General features: G+C 38.3%; 1 protein-coding gene across 1 annotated transcript in view; it reads right to left on the bottom strand.

Annotated features, from left to right (window-relative positions):
* HSF2BP (heat shock transcription factor 2 binding protein) overlaps positions 1-16,518 on the bottom strand; it is a 94,513-nt gene that overhangs the window by 59,831 nt on the left and 18,164 nt on the right. The window lies entirely within an intron of this gene.

Here is a 16,518-nt window from a genome sequence, read left to right as displayed (position 1 = left end):
CCCTGGTTTAGGTATCAAGATAGAAGGAATTTTGTAAATTCCTTCTTTCCTGTTTTTATTAGTAAACAAGTATTTGTTAAGCATCTACTAAGTGCCAGGTACCTTGCTAATCACTAGGAATACAAAGAAGGAGGGGGGAAATATCTCTGTTCTCAAGGAGCTCACAGTCTAATGTGGGAATAAGGTATAAGAAAATTGGGAAGGTAGGAAGGGCCACATTATGAAGAGCTTTAAAAGAAGATTTTATATTTGATCCTGAAGGTAATAGGGAACCACTGGAAATGACTGAATAAGGGGGTGGAGGGGTGATATGGTCAGACCTAAAATTCATGAAGATCAATTTGACAGCTGAGTGAAGGACAGAATCAAGTGGAAAGAGACTTGAGGTGGGGAGACCAAGTAGAAGGCTATTATAACTGTCCAGGGATGAGGTAATATGTATCTATAGTAGAGTGACGGTAGTATCAGAAAAGAGAAAGGACCTAGCAAATGACTGGATATGACAGGAGAGGGAGGAATAGAGTATGAGATCTAGATAACAAGTCTGGGTGACTGGGGGAAGTACTTTCAACAGTAAAGGGAAGTTTAGAAGAAAGGAGGGTTTAGGGAAAAAGATAAGGAAATTAGTTTGTGATATGGTGAATTTAAAATATCTATGGGATATCCAGTTAAAGATGTCTAATTACAAATAGTCTGTGTAATATTAAAATTAGTTGTTTTAATATTTGATAGAATATATTTCCATATTCATTTAGTCCTGGAGTTTTTTTTCCCTTTGGGAGTTCATTTATGGATTGTTCAATTTCTTTTCCTGAGATGTGGTTATTTAAATAATCTATTTCTATCTTTGTTCATCTAAGTACTTTATATTTTTGTAGTGTTCATCCATTTCTTGTCATTTTGTTAGTATATAAACAAAAATTTCTGATAATTTTCCTTATTTCCTCTTCAACTATAACAATTTTTTTCATTTTTTATATAATCTGGTTTTCCTTCTCCTATTTTAATGAGATTAATCTATTATATTGTTTTTTAAAGCTCCTTATTTATCAAGGTAATGAGATTTTTTTTTGCTTTCAATTTTAACCTTTTCTTTAATATTTAAAATTTCTATCCTGCTTTTTCGCTCTTTTTCTTATTCTAGAATTTTTAGTTTTGTGCTCAATTCATTGATTTGTTCTTTCTTTTGCTAAAGAAAGCATTTAAAGATAGAAATTACACCCTAAAGGACTGCTTTAACTGTATCCCAGCCGTTTTAATACATTGTCTCATTATGGCCATTTTCTTTAATGAAATTTTCTGTTTCTTTGACCCACCAAAATTTTTTGGTCTCCAATTAATTTTGAGTCTTTCTTCAAAGACTCTTTTTTGAATATAACTTTTGTCACATGGCAGTCAATAAATGATGTGTTCAGTATTTCTACTCTGAATTTTAGATGAGGTGCTCATATATATACATATATATATGTATATATGTGTGTATAATATATGTATAGTCACATTTTATAAAAGTGCCATGCACAGCTATGTAAAGGTGTCATGTTCAGCTGAGTATTTGTAATCTCCTTTCTGTTCCCATTCAGTAGTCACCAGATCTATCACATCTACTTAGAAAAAATTTAGAAAAAGTTCTAATCAGGTCCTTAATGTTGTTTTAATCTTTCAGTTAGATTTGTCTTGATCTGAAAGGGATACATTGAGTCCCTCCATTACTATGGGGTGACAGTTAGGTGGTACAGTAGAGTGGTGGGCCTAGTGTCAGGAAGACCGAGTTCAATCCAGCATCAAAGTATTTTATTTTTTCCAATTACATGTAAACACAATTTTCAATATTCAGTTTTTGAAAGATTTTGAGTTCCAAATTTTTCTCCCTCCCTCTTTCCCCTTATCCCTTCCCCAAGATGGCAAGCAATTGGATATAGGTTATACATATGCAATCTTGTAACACATATTTCCACATATCATGAAAGAATAAGCAGAACAAAAGCAAAAAAATCTAAAAACTGAAAATAGTATGCTGTGGTCTGCATTCAGACTCCATCAGTTCTTTCTCTGGATATAGATAGCATTTTCCATCATGAATTGTCTTGGAATTCAATTCGGAATTGTCTTGGCTCATTGTATTGCTGAGAAGAGCTAAGTCAATCATAGTTGATCATCGCACAATGTTACTGTTACTGTATACAATGCTGTCCTGGTTCTACTCAGTTCACTCAGCATCAGTTCATATAAATCTTTCCAAATTTTTCTTAAATCCACCTACTTATCATTTCTTAAAGCACAATGGTATTCCATTACATTCATATACCACAATTTGTTCAGTCATTCCCCAACTGATTGGCATTCCCACAATTTCCAATTCTTGGCCACCACAAAAACAGCGACTACAAATATTTTTGTACATGTAGGTCCTTTTCCCTTTTTTTATACAGATCTAGTAGTGGTATTGCTGAATCAAAGGGTATGCACAGTTTGGTTGATCTTTGGGCACAGTTCCAAATTGCTCTCCAGAATGGTTGGGTCAGTTCACAACTCCACCAACATTAAATTAGTGTCCCAATTTTCCCACATCGTCTCCAACATTTATCATTTTCCTTTTCTGTCACATTCTGATAAGTGTAAAGTGGTATCTCAGAGTTGTTCTAATTTGCATTTCTCTAATCAACAGTGATTTAGAGCAATTTTTCATCTGACTATAGATAGTTTTGATTTCTTTATCTGAAAGCTGCCTGTTCATATCCTTTGACCATTTATCAGTTGGAGAATGAATTGCATTCTTATAAATTTGATTCAGTTCTTTATATATTTGAGAATATATATTTATCAGAGACACTTGCTATAAAAATTGTTTCCCAGGTTTCTGCTTTCCTTCTAATTTTGGTTGAATTGGCTTTGTTTGTAGTCATTTAACTTCTGTTTGCCTCAACTTCTTCATCTATAAGATGAGGATAATAATAGCACCTACCTCCTAGGGTTGCTGTGAGAATCAAATGAGGTAATAATTGTAATGTGCCTGACACACAGTAAGCATTCCATAAATATTAGCTTTATAATTATAAATATTATTATAGATTTACTACTTATCTATCCTATGCAACTAGAATAGTATTTTAAATGCTATCTTATTTGTACATATAAATTAAGTATGATGTTGATTCATTACCTATGGGTGCCTGGGGAAGAGCCAAGAGCCAAGACGGCAGAGTGAAGTCAGCATTCATGCTCAGATCTCCCAACACACCCCTCTACAACTTTAAAAAGTACATCAAACCACATTCTGAGTAGGTAAGTCATTTTTCCAGCCCAGGGCAGCTTAAGAAGACAGAAAGAGAAATCTGTGGACACTGAGGTGGGGCTGGCTAAGAGCAAAAGTGGCACTAGCAATGAGACATGGGCCAACAGGAGCAAGAACAGTCAAGCACTTAAGAACAGTAAAGGGACTGAAGATCTGGTCAGAAAGACCAGGGGACCCCTCTACTAACACTGAGCCCAGGTTTTGGTGCCATTTGGCAGGTCTGTTGACCATTATGAGTTCCAGGTCATAATTCCAGACTGGGGAGGAATGGTCAGCAGGGACCCTACCTGGGTAAGGACCAGTACAGACCAGGAGGGCAGTGACCAACCATACATCTTCCTGGATTATACCACTTTGGACGCAATAAAAACTTAGAGTTGCCCACTGAGCTATAAAAGCAGCAAAAGTTCATGAAAGACAGAAGCTTTAGACTTGCCCTCACTCCCCAGAGGGGAGCAGAATCCAACTCTAACATAAAGCCCAAAGTCAAGAAACAGGCTGGAAAAATGAGCAAAAAAAAGAACCTGACCACAAAAAGCTACTATGATGACAGGAAAGCTCAAGACAAAAACTCAGAAGACAATGACTTAAAACACTTACAGTCGCAAAGAAAAATGCAGATTAGGCACAAAACCACCAGAATGCCTAGAGAAGCTAAAGAAACAGGTTTAAAAAAAACTTTTAAAAATCAAAAAAGATTTGTAGAGGAAAGATTGCAAAATGAGAACAATGCAAAAAAATATGAAAAGAGAATTAAAAGTTTGGTAAAAGAGGCACAAAACAATACTGAAGAAAATAACTCCTTAAAAATAAGAACTGGTCAAATGGTAAAAGATGTACATTATCTGTGGTGCCTTTAAACATAACATAATTTCTCTGCTTATCTCTCATCTTATCTATAATTACTATAGCCTTATCTGAAATCACAACTGATACTCTCTGGTTTGTTTGTTTTTTAGTTCAGTAGAAGCATAATAGATTTTGCTTCTGCCTCTCATTTTGACTGGGATCAGGGGTGAAGCTACTGGAAGAAGAAAGGGAAGAAGAAAGTAAACAGACTACTTCATCTATAGATCACAAGTGTCAAGCAAATTATATCTCTTTCATTACCTTCATATTTGTAAAGAGGGGAGAGGGAACAAAAGGAAGAAAAAGTACGAGGACAAAATGTAAAGAAATAATCAATCAACAATCATAACCATGAATGTGGATGGGAAGAACTCTCCCATAAATAGAAAGAGGAAAGCAGACTAGATTAGAAAGCACAATCCAACAATATGTTGTTGCTTACCTATGTTTCTTATATTATCTATTATATTACAGGTATTACATTACCTGTAACATTAAGATTTATACAGATAAGCACAACTGAGACCAGCTGACCATAAACAGACAGGCTCTGCAATTGATAGAGAAAGCTCATCTGACAGAAGGCAAGCTTTGATGTTGGGAGCTGATTGAAGAAAAGGAAGGAAAGAGAATAAGCACTTATATAGTGCCTACTGTGTTTCAGGCATTGTGCTAAGTGCCTTTTACAAATCTTACCTCATTTGATCCTCAAAACAACCCTGCAAAGTAGATGCTATTATTATCCCAATTTTATAGCTGAGGAAATTGAGTAAAACAGAGGTTAAATGACTTGTCTAGAGTCACACAGCTAGTAAGTGTCTAAGGCCAAATTTGATCTCAGGTCTTCCTCACTTTTCCTGACTCCAGGACCAGGTATAGATCCACTATATCACCAGCTACATCCTATATTGTGTGAAGAGGGAGCTGGGGAAAGGACGTCTTGCTTTCTAGTACCTACTACAGCTTGAAAGAGGGTAAACTCTCCAGTGACTTGCCTACATTGCTTTTATTGCCTTCTATAGCTCAAGAAGAAAAAAACTCCTCAAAGGTAATAAATAGAAGGCAGATCTGAAAAGCTTTGTAGATCCCAGGCTTAAGGGAACTGCTTTTTACTGAGTTTCATGTTCCCTCAAAGTATAGCCAAAGAACAGTTTCAAAGTTCTTAAGATCCCAGGATTAAAGAGATATTAGCTAAAAGAGCTTAACACTGCTTCAGTGTGCTTTTGAGTAGCAAAGAAGTGGCTTTGTTTAGCAGGAAAGTGGAGAGGCTCAGAAGAGAAGTACAGCCCTGCCCAGCAGAGGACCTGTGGTATTGATTGTTATCTAAAAAGATTACACACAATCAGGCCTATAGTGTCCAGAATTTCGAGTTGCTCCCCATCCCCCAGAACATGAGCTCTCTCTTCATGTGTTTCACTGCTAGGTTTCTGTAAGTTTGTGCCTATTCCAGGGGTGGGGGATCTGTGGCCTCGAGGCCACATGCACCCTTCTAGGTCCACAAGTCAGGGACTTTGACTGAGTCTAAACTTCACAGAACAAATTCCCTTAATAAAAGGATTTGTTCTGTAAAACTTGGATTCAGTCAAAAGGTGCATCCAAGGATGCAGAAGACTAGGCCCTAGTCTCTGTCCCAGACACTGTATGTACGGGTTGGAGAATGTGGCCTAGGTTTATGTATGGACTATTTTGCTTTGATTATTCTTCCCTTTGCCTTCTATTTAGCAAATGTTGTGTGATGATCATTCTTGATTTTGCTTTCTCATTTAGTTTATGTTTCATGTTTAAGACTTAATGGTGTTACTGTAACTGATTTGCGCAAGTGGGAAATACACCAGTGGGGGTTCAGTAACTACAGTGGCAAGTAGCATGAATATATCCCCCCATATAAGGGTTACTCTTAGGACTCTGAGAGTAGTTTGTAACAGTGTGGTAGCCATGGCCAGCCGCAACAGGGAAAAATCCCCCACAGTAACCAGTGAAGTGAATGAGACAGCCCGAAGAGAGAAAAGGTGGGTGCATCTGACACAGCAGAAGCCATGTGCCAGGCTATATCTACACTTTTCAAGCTAGAAAAAAAGATTACAAAGTCACTTCCAATATTACTCTAATAAACTGACTTCTGAAAACACAATCCCTTTGCAGTTGTCTCAGGATACCAAGCAAAGTCTCCTTTTAAAGATTCCATTTATCCTTTACAGGAAGTTAAAACTTCCACCAGGAAAAAAGGCCCAATTTCTTTTTTTTCTGTCTTCTCCAATTTCTCTCAAACATCTCTATTAAAACTCTTAACTTCTCAGTTCTCCACAACTGTGACAGAAATCTGTAACAGATGACTAGTGTTAACACTGTTACTCTCTAAACGTCTCTGGCTCTTAAAGAGACAGTAACAATCACTAGAGCCCTGAAGGAGAGATCTTTGATCCAAGTGTTACATATGTGCTAGGAAGTTTGGAGAATATGAACATGAACAAAATTATCACTGCCACTTTCTAGCTGCAGAACTTTGAGCAAACCACTTACCATCTCTAGGCTTCAGTTATCTCAGCTATAAATTATAGGATTTGGGCTTACAAAAAAGATTTAGATTAGGTGTATCTAATTTTGCTGCTTTACCCCAATACACCAATGCAATTTTAACCTCCTGTCCAAAGCTTGTAACCTTCCTGATCCTAATATAGAATAGTTCTGAATAATTCATACAAAGGTAAACAAAATATACAATGTGCAGAGTCATCCATACTGCCTAAAATTGTTCATTCTGTCATGCTGACATTCAACCAATTAGACATTTATTTGGTTTTATTTTAATTGTCTTTTTAATAAATCTTGGAGGAGGTCAATTGAAGATGATTAGAGTTCTTTGCACCCCAGTAGAAATGGGCTTATACAGGATATTTGCCTAAGTAGCTGAGATCAACCATAGCTGAAAGAATATAGCTAGTTAGCATTTGTACAGCTCTCAAGATTTGCAAAGTGCCTTACATGTGTTATTTCCTTTGACACTCACAACATCCCTGTGAGATAGATGCTATTACTATCTCTATTTTACAATTAAGGGTAAAATACTAAGTGTCTAGGACAGGATTCAAACTCAGGTCTTCCTGACTCCAAATCTAGAGTTCTATCTGCTAGGATATGGGAGTGTTCACGCCAGAAAGATAAAGCGAGGGAATTTGGGAACATGGTACAATTAGATGTCACATTTGAAAAGGTTATTTCAGAAACCAGCTCTGGATAGCTAAAGGAACATGAAAGGACTAGAGATAAGGAGGCTGGGAAAGGAGGAATTAAGCAATAAGACTAAGCAATAAGGTATGAGAAGAACCTCCTAGACTTTTGCCTTGGACAAGTCCTAGGTATATGCTTGGAAAGAAAGTGCATCATGTGTTTTGTGTCATCTCTATTTTATTTTAGATAAAATCTCTTTGGCTTACTTCCTGGTTCTTGACTGTTCCATAAATTTGAAGCCGCCAAGGTCTGATCATATAGTAAGTGGGATAGACTTTTAGCCCCACTTCAAAGTACATATTCTACATTTTGAAATTTAAAAATAAATCAGAGGTGGTCTAGATGGCTATTATAAGTGAATTCCAATAAATTTTTAAAAATTAATTAATTCCTATACTTCTCGTTGTTCAATTGTGTCCGACTCTTTGTGACCCCATTTGGGGTTTTCTTGGCAAAGATACAGGAGTAGTTTGCCTTTTTCTTCTCCAGCTCATTTTTCAGATGAAAAAACTGAGGCAAACAAGGTTAAGTGACTTGCCCATGGTCACACAGCTAGTAAGTACCTGAGACCAAATTTGAACTCAGGTCTTCCTGATTCCATGTCTAGTGTTCTACCCACTACACCACCCAGATGCCCAAATTCCTATACTACAAAAGATTATCAAACTAAGACTACATTGAGGGGCAGTTAGGTGGCACAGTGGATAGAGCTCTGGCCTTGGAGTCAGAAGGACCTAAATTCAAATCCAGCCTCAGACACTTGACACTTACTAGCTGTGTGACCCTGGGCAAGTCACTTAACCCTGACTGCTTCATCAAAAAAAAAAGACTACATTGAATTTGTGCCAGGAATGTAAAAATTCAATTATTAGGAAAACAAATAATATAATTACTTATAAATGATCAAAAAATCCACAGGATTATAGTAATAGGCTTAGAAAAAAAATTTTCTTTTAAACACAGCACTCACTTATGTTAGAAATCTTAAAAATGCACAGTAGGCCTGAAAGTGCTTTTCTTCATCTGAAATAGAAAAATACTGAAAGCTTTTCCAATGGGAACAGGAATAAATCAAAGGTGCTCCTCTCTCTTCATTATTAAATGACATAATTCTATAAATATAGCAATAAGACAAGAGAAAGAAATTAAAATATAAAAAGTATCAAAAAAGAAACAAAATTATCACTCTATGCAGGTTGTATAATGGTTCATTTTAAACGCCTCAGAGAATTAGTGAAGAAACTAAATAAGACAACTGGTTAATTTAATTAAAGTAGTAGACATAAAATAAATCAACAAAAATCAGTAGTATTTAGTACTAACAAAAACCAGGAAAAATGATCAAAAGAGAAATACCATTCAAAATAATTACAAAATGCATAATGTGGAGTCAATCTACAATGATATTCTAAGGACTTATATAAATATATTAAGTAAAGCACTCTTTAAAGAAATAAAGAAATACTGAATTATTGGAAAAACATAAATTTCTTATTGTCAACAGCACTAACATAATAAAAATAACATTAATACAAAATTAATTTACATATTTATTCCTATACCAATCAAGCCACATAGTGGTCACTTTATAGAAAGTCAAAATTAATAACAAAATTTATTTGAAGGAGCAAATCCCAAGGATTGTCAAGGAAAATAACTTAAAAAAGAAAGCAAGAAATGAAGAGAGAATTGTATTCTCAATTTTATACTATACTATGAAGCAATGATTTATTCAAACTATTTAGTAATCACTTCAAAAGTAGTAAAATAGATCAATGAATCATGGAAAATAAGAGAAGCAATCAAACAAAATAAACCCAAGAACACAAATGAGCTGAGGAAGAACCCAAGTCAACACAGAAGGAACCAGGACCATAAGACCTACAATAAAACCAGAAAGTATACTATTAGAAATTAAATTTAGGTAATTTTATTACAATTTATATAATATTAAATTTTTAATGGATACATGATCTGAATGGATATACAACCCACAACCTCAGTTCTGTCCAAAACCTTTTTATTTGGTATGATGGATAGAGCACTGGATCTAAAAACTCAGGAAGACATGAGTTCAAAGCAGGTTTCAGACACTGAGCTATAGGACATTAGTCAAACCACCTAAACTAATCACAATCCCCACATATACAATAGAACCCTTCCTTGCAAAACAGCTCAACTTAACAAAACAAACCAATACGTTGACCATAGAATTAAGACTTGCTATTGGCCAATGTTTTTAAATTAGTTCTTCATGAAATTTAACATGACAATCTGTCATGTCACAAAATTGCCCCTAGTCCCTTTCCCTAATGTTTAACTGGCAGAGAGGATGTGTGTATGCATATCTGCAAGTCTATCATCAGTCAGCACCTGGAGATGTAAAAAGAACATATAACTGAATTAGGAGATTGCTTATGGAGAGTACAAGAGAAATGCCCTAGTAATTAAATTCTTACATACATTTATGTCATGGACTAAAAAAGATTGGGACACACTGCCTTTGTTCTCCCTCCCCAACGTTTCCAGCCTTCTTATACAGTATATCTCACTGCCCCATGGCAGCCCAATCTGTGTGACTTTTGTCTATGTTCTCTGAAAATTTGCTACAGAACGTTCCACCCAACATGCTTGAGGCTTTTTTTTTTTTTGCTTTCTCTCTGAAGATCAAGACCTTCCTCTGCCCGTGATCGATGCTTCAAACTTCTGCTAGACAAATTCTCAGAGCAAAGGAAGCAAGGAGCCCCGCCAGCTTCCATATGCCCCAACCAGACTTCCCCCTGTACCAGGAGATTTCCACTTCCTGCTGAGTCCACCTGATCTACAGCCTCATATGAGAAGGGGAATGAGAATTTCCTGCTCTATCTCCTGCTGCCTGTCCCCTGAGGAAAGGATACTAGAGGTTAGTGAAACAATTTCTATCTGTGCCAGCACAAGATAACTTCTACCTCCTAAAGTCAGCCTGATCTCCCAATGGGATGTGGAGAACTTGGGGCAAAGAGAAGCAACCTTCTCTTTGACTTTGTCTTCCATCTCATTCTGCACCCATCCTTTCAGGGAAGAGGAAAGTCAGTGGGGAGCAGGACTTCCTTCTCCTGCTGTGCAGGTTTGACTTCTATCTCCTAGTGCTCCCTTTCCTGCCTAATGTCCAGGTTTCAAAGGGAAAAGGAGAAGTGTAACAGGGCCTCCCATCTGAACATATGCCTTCCATCTCATCTTGCACTTGTCTCCTGCCTGATCTCCAGCCTCCTCTGGGAAGAGAAGTAGCACTTTCCATTCAGTGATGAATGTTCTCACATAAGGTCATACTCTACACATCCAAAACTTTCTGAATCCCTTAGGTCATCCTCCAAACCCCATTCTTTATCCTCTAATTCCTTATTTCCATCCCCTTCAACCATCCCACCTCAAAGTCCAACCTTACACCACCCACCCATTGCACTGAGGCCTCTGGAATACTTGTTCCATAGGCAACAAACATTTTCATCCTAAATCTTTTCCTCTCCCACTCCTAATGACTGTTGAGGGCCAGCTCTGATCAGTCCAGCAAAGGGTTAAAGAATTCAGTTTGGAATTTAACTCCTGCCTGTTCTTACCTTCAAGGGCTCACTTAATCAGGATGTTGGCTCACCACTCTCCTATTCATTAAGGGGCTCCTGGAACTGTCCGACCGTGACACAATAAAAGTCTGCCACATAACATGTGGCAAACTAGGGAGGACTAGTCTCATACTTTGAGATAAGAACCTGAGAAAGCCCTGAGAATGATTGTCAAGGCCTGTTAATTGACTGTTAATCTCTATCTTGTAACCATTTGTTTAAAATGTATGTAATCCTTTTCTTGATACTTTTATTGTATGCTCCTTTGATGTATGTCCTGAAAGCATTTTTTACCGAGCTCTGAAGCTTGAAAGTTATCAGTAACAGTTACAGAGTATGCATAGTTTTCCCACACAAGGAATCTTTGAAGTTCCAAACTTTTTCCTATATACGCTGTGACCCTCAGATGAATAAATGGTTCAGTCTTGGCTGACCCACCTGGCCCACATTTCTTCAGTTCACGCTCTCCCGTCAGGTATGACTCTTAGCTGCTGGCAACAAATGACACAGTGTCTCTGTGTCAGTACTGGCTGCATCTTCATTCATTATCCTTGGCTGAGGCAAGGAAGTTGGAATATTCCTTGTTCCCCATTGTGACTTTCAGGTTTCCCCCCAACTCCATCACTCAGTAAATTTTCCTGCTTTGAGGTCCATGCTATTCCTAATTACTACTCAATCAAACTCCTGGTAGTTACTGTCTAGAGACCTCCAGGTCACTCCCCTTCCATCCTCAATGAGTGGTACATGGTTCACAATTTTTCTCTCCTCTCCAATTCCTGCTCTCATACTAGGGAACTTCACCATACTCTCTCAGTAACTCTCTCAAACACCTTAACCACTCAGTTCCTCAAACTACTCACTTTCCATTACCTACTCTTCTACCATAATTCAGCCATACCCCAAGATGGTCATACCCTTGAATTTGCCATCACCCACAAATGTATTACCTCCATGTTGAAGAATTCTGAAATCCCTTGAAATCTATTGGCCTTCAACCTCTTCCTCTGCTTTTCCTTACCAAACCCTATTCTTTGTCCAAACCACCATCTCCAATCCCTCTATCTCTTAATTGTCTCCCAGGTCATCTCCCCTGTACTAGCCAGTCTCTCCTCTTTTGACCTCTTGATGACCCAGTTCAACTCTACATTGTTGTCTTCTCTTCAGTCCCTGGTCTCTTTATCATATCACCAAATGCACCCTGCCAAGCCTCTCTCAGCCTTAGATCACTCCAACCATCTGCTGCCTTTATTCCTACATGTTTGCTGTTGAATACAGATGAAGAAAATCAAACAATAGTTCCAACACAGTCCACTGCAAATTTATGTTATACAACCTCAACAAGGCCTTCAAAGTCACTAGGAAATCCTTCTATAACTGCCTTATCAACTTACTGTCACACTCATCACAGCAGTTTTTTCAAAGCTTTTCATCTTTCTATAAATCTCCCATGACTCCCCTTCCTCCCTTCTCAGCTAAGAATCTCATATTTTACAGAAAAAAATGTGGCCATTCACTGTGAGCTTCCTCTTGCTTATCTCATATCACTAAGATATCACTATTTCTTCCTTCGCCCTTGTCATACACAAAGAGGCAGTGTTACTCCTTACCATGGCCCACCACCTGTACATCCCACTCTATCCCCTTCAACAGATTTCCCCCTCTATGTCCATGAATTGGGGAATGGTTGAACGATTCCCTATTTCTTGGTTGAACCATTCCCTATTGCCTCTCAGATCAAATATAACAGATTTTCCCCCTCTATGCCCATGAACTGGGGAATGGTTGAACAAACTGTGGTGTATGATTGTGTTGGAATACTACTGTGCTGTAAGAAATGATGAATAGGATGGTTTCAGAAAAACCTGGGAAGACCTATAAGAACTGATGCAGAGTGAAGTGAGCAGAACCAGGAAAACACTGTACACAGTAACAGTAACAATGTAATGTCAATCAATTGTGAAAGACTTAGCTACTCTGATCAACACAATGATCCGAGACAATTTCAAAGGACCCATGATGAAAAATGCTATCAACTTACAGAGAGAGAACTGATGGAGTCTGAGTGTAGATTGACGCATATTTTTTAAATTTTCTTAATTTTTCTTGCATGGGGGACTATATTCTTTTGCAACATGAGTAATATGGAAATATGTTTTGCATGACTTCACATGGATACTTGATATCCTATTGCTTGCCTTCTCAAGGGGTGGGGAAACAACAGGAGGGAAAGAGAGAATTTGGAACCCAAAATTTTAAAAAATGAATATTTAGGTGTAATTGGGAAATATTTAATGAAATATATAGTTCTTTTAAAAATAGCCTCTTCTGTCATTCCCACATTTATCTTCAATTTCTCTCTAGAGGAGGTAAGTTCCCTCCTTATAGCCTACAAACATTCCTATGTCTCCCCCATCCTCAAAAAAACAAACAAATTCACTTGACCATTCCATCCCTGCTAACTATTATCCTATTTCTCTTCTTCTCTTTGCAGCTAAACTCCTCAAAAAGTCCATCTATAATAGGTGCCTCCACTTTCCTCTCCTTTCACTCTTTTCTTAACTCCTTCATTTCAGCTTTTGACCTCATCATTCCACTGAAACTGCTTTCTCCGATGATCTCTGAAGCCAAATTCATTGGCTTTTTCCCAACCCTCATCCTTCTTGACTTCTCTGCAGCTTTTTGAAACTACTGATCACTCTCTCTTCCTTAATACTCTTCTCTCTGGGTTTGGAGGACACCACTCTCTCCTGGTTCTCTTCTTACCTATCTGATCTCTCCTTCTCAATCTCCTTTGCTGGATCCTCATCCAGGTCAAAACCTCTAATTGTATGTAAGTATCTCCCTCAGGGTTCTGTCCCAAGTCTTCTCTTCTCCTTTTATATTACTTAACTTAGTGATCTCAACAGCTCCTACGGATTTAATTATGATGGCTATGATAACAAGTCTTAAATCTACCTAATCTCTCTGCTGACCTCCAGTTTTGCTTCTCCAACTGCCTCTCAGAAATCTCAAAATGGATGTCTAATAGACTTCTTAAATTCAACATGTCCAAAACTGATTCCCCTAAACCACTCTCCCCACCACATACACACACAAAGCTTCCCTACTATTGTTGAGGGCAAAGCCATCTTCCCACTCCCTCAGGCTCACAACCTAGGCAGGTGTCATCCTTGTTTCCTCACTATCTCTCACCCCTCCCCCATCCAATCTGTGGATATAGCCTACTGATATCGCCCCCTCCCCCTTCCCCACTCTATAAACTCCAATGGTTCCCTATTGCCTCTCAGATCAAATACGAAATCCTCTGTTTGGCATGCACAAACCTTCATGACAAACCTTCTCGTGCCTACCCTACCTTTCCAGTCTTCTTACACCTTACACCCTGCAACCTACTCTTCAATCCAGTAACACTGGCATTGTTCTTCCTCAAATAACACCCTTGATACTCCATCTCTCAGACTGGGGAATTTTCTCTGGCTGTCCTTCACACCTGGAATGCTCTCCCTCCTAATATCTGCCTATTGCCTTCCCTAATTTCTTTCAAGTTCCAATTAAAATTCAGTCTTCTACAGGAAGTATTTCCCAGTCCCTCTTAACTCTAGTGCTGTCCAGGGGACAGCTAGGTGGTACAGTGGATACAGCACCAGACCTGGAGTCAAGGGGACCTGAGTTCAAATCTGGCCTCAGACACATAAAACTTTCTAGCTGTGTGACTATGAGCAAGTCACTTAATCCTAATTGCCTCACCAAAAAAAATTTAAAAATTCTAGTGCCATCCCTCTTTTAATTACTTCCTATTTATCCTATGTTTATCTTGTTTGTACATTTTGTTTGCTTGATATCTCCCTCCATTAGATTATGACTTTCTTGAGTGCAGAGACTGTCTGTTTCCTCTTTCTGTATCCCCAGCGCTAAGCACAATGCCTGGCACATAACAGGCATTTAATAAATGTTTAAATGACTGACTGTCCCAACATCACAAGGATACCAGTAGAGTACTCTAGCTGTCCACCCACCACCCCTGGCTCTTGTGCTATATTCACAATTCATTGATGACATCCTTTACTCATGTTGTTCTTCAGAATTCCTATTGGTTACATGCTGGTTACATGGCATAGCCATATATTGGTTATATACCATGTATGGTACAGTCTACTTACACTCATGAGTTTGTCCATTGCCCTCTGTGTGATTCTCACCTTCACTTCTTCAGAGGCAGTGGTATTCCAAGTCTCTGGAACCCTACCAGTTAAATGTTGGCATTGAAAAGACAGACTTGTGCTTTCATGAGAAGCTTGTGGGCTAATAAAAGAGTTTTTAAATTTCCCAAAAGCAATTCAGCCTGCTCTCTTCCTTTTCAACTCTGAGCCCAACTCATTATTCTAACCGTACAATATTTCTCAGATACATAGTATATACTAAGGGATAATTTCAAGACAGTGTCTTATCCAAATTCATGTTGAAATCTGGACAATGGTTATTTTCATCTATAGGTGTTGTTTTTATGGGTTCTCTGCTAAGAGGTTCTGCAATGCAACGGGGGACTTGATGTAGATGCCATCCACAAATTGAGAACCTAAAAGACCTCAAACTTCCCCAGGAATTCCTCCTTTAAATGTACTATATCTTCTTCATTACAATGGTAAATACTTTGGCAAGCATACATCTCCATGTTTTATGCCTCATACACCAAACTCATGCTTGAGTAAATTAACAAAGCCATATATAATTTTAAAAAACAAGAATGGAGAAGATTCAGGAAGATGGCGGGGTAGGTCAGAAAATTCGAACCTCTCCAGATATTCCCCACAAAGGAGATAAAAGAGTGCCTCAGGGCAAACATAAAGCAGTAAAAATAAAAGTAGGGGCAGAACAGTGGTCCTCCTGGGACAATCAGAGAAGAGCTGAAGAAAAATCCCAGGATAAAGTTTGGTCCTTGTGAAGAATAAACACCTCCAGGCTAATTCCACTAAAACAACAAGCAGCAAGCCCTGGGGTTAGCTGTATTGGGAGGCAGCCTCTACCCCCAGCACAGGAACTTTTACTCCTGGGACAGTGAGGGGAGTCAGAGTTTAAGCCAGGGGAAGAACCTCCGCTGACGAGGAGCATCAGACTCAGCGGTGCTGAGGAGATGTGGTTGGGGCGAGAAGGAACCAGCACATACCCAGGAAGTGCAGAAGCAGTGGGGCGGGGACACCACTGGCTGTGGGCACTTACAGGAGGATGGAGGTCTTGGTTTCAGTTCCAGCCGGAGGCACCATCCCCATACCCCAAGACTAGAGGTAATTACCAAAAATAAGCTGCTACAAATAGAAAAAATAAATAAATAAGCAGGCAAAGGACAAAGAATCCAACCACAGAAAGTTACTATGTGAAGAGAGAAGACCAGGGTTCGTCTTCAGAGGAGGATAAAAAAGCAAAAAATCCTTCTCCTACCCCAAAGAATAACATCAACCTGCCCAATAAGAATTCATGGAACTTTAAAAAGACTAAAAATCAAATGAGAGAGATTGAGGAAAAACTAAAAAATAAAATAAGAACAATCTA

The sequence above is a fragment of the Vombatus ursinus genome, unplaced genomic scaffold (genome assembly GCF_900497805.2).
Source record: "Vombatus ursinus unplaced genomic scaffold, bare-nosed wombat genome assembly UNPS02014924.1, whole genome shotgun sequence".
Classification (NCBI taxonomy): Eukaryota; Metazoa; Chordata; class Mammalia; order Diprotodontia; family Vombatidae; genus Vombatus; species Vombatus ursinus.
Note: the sequence above shows the minus strand (reverse complement) of the source record. Positions and strands in the feature narration are given on the sequence as shown.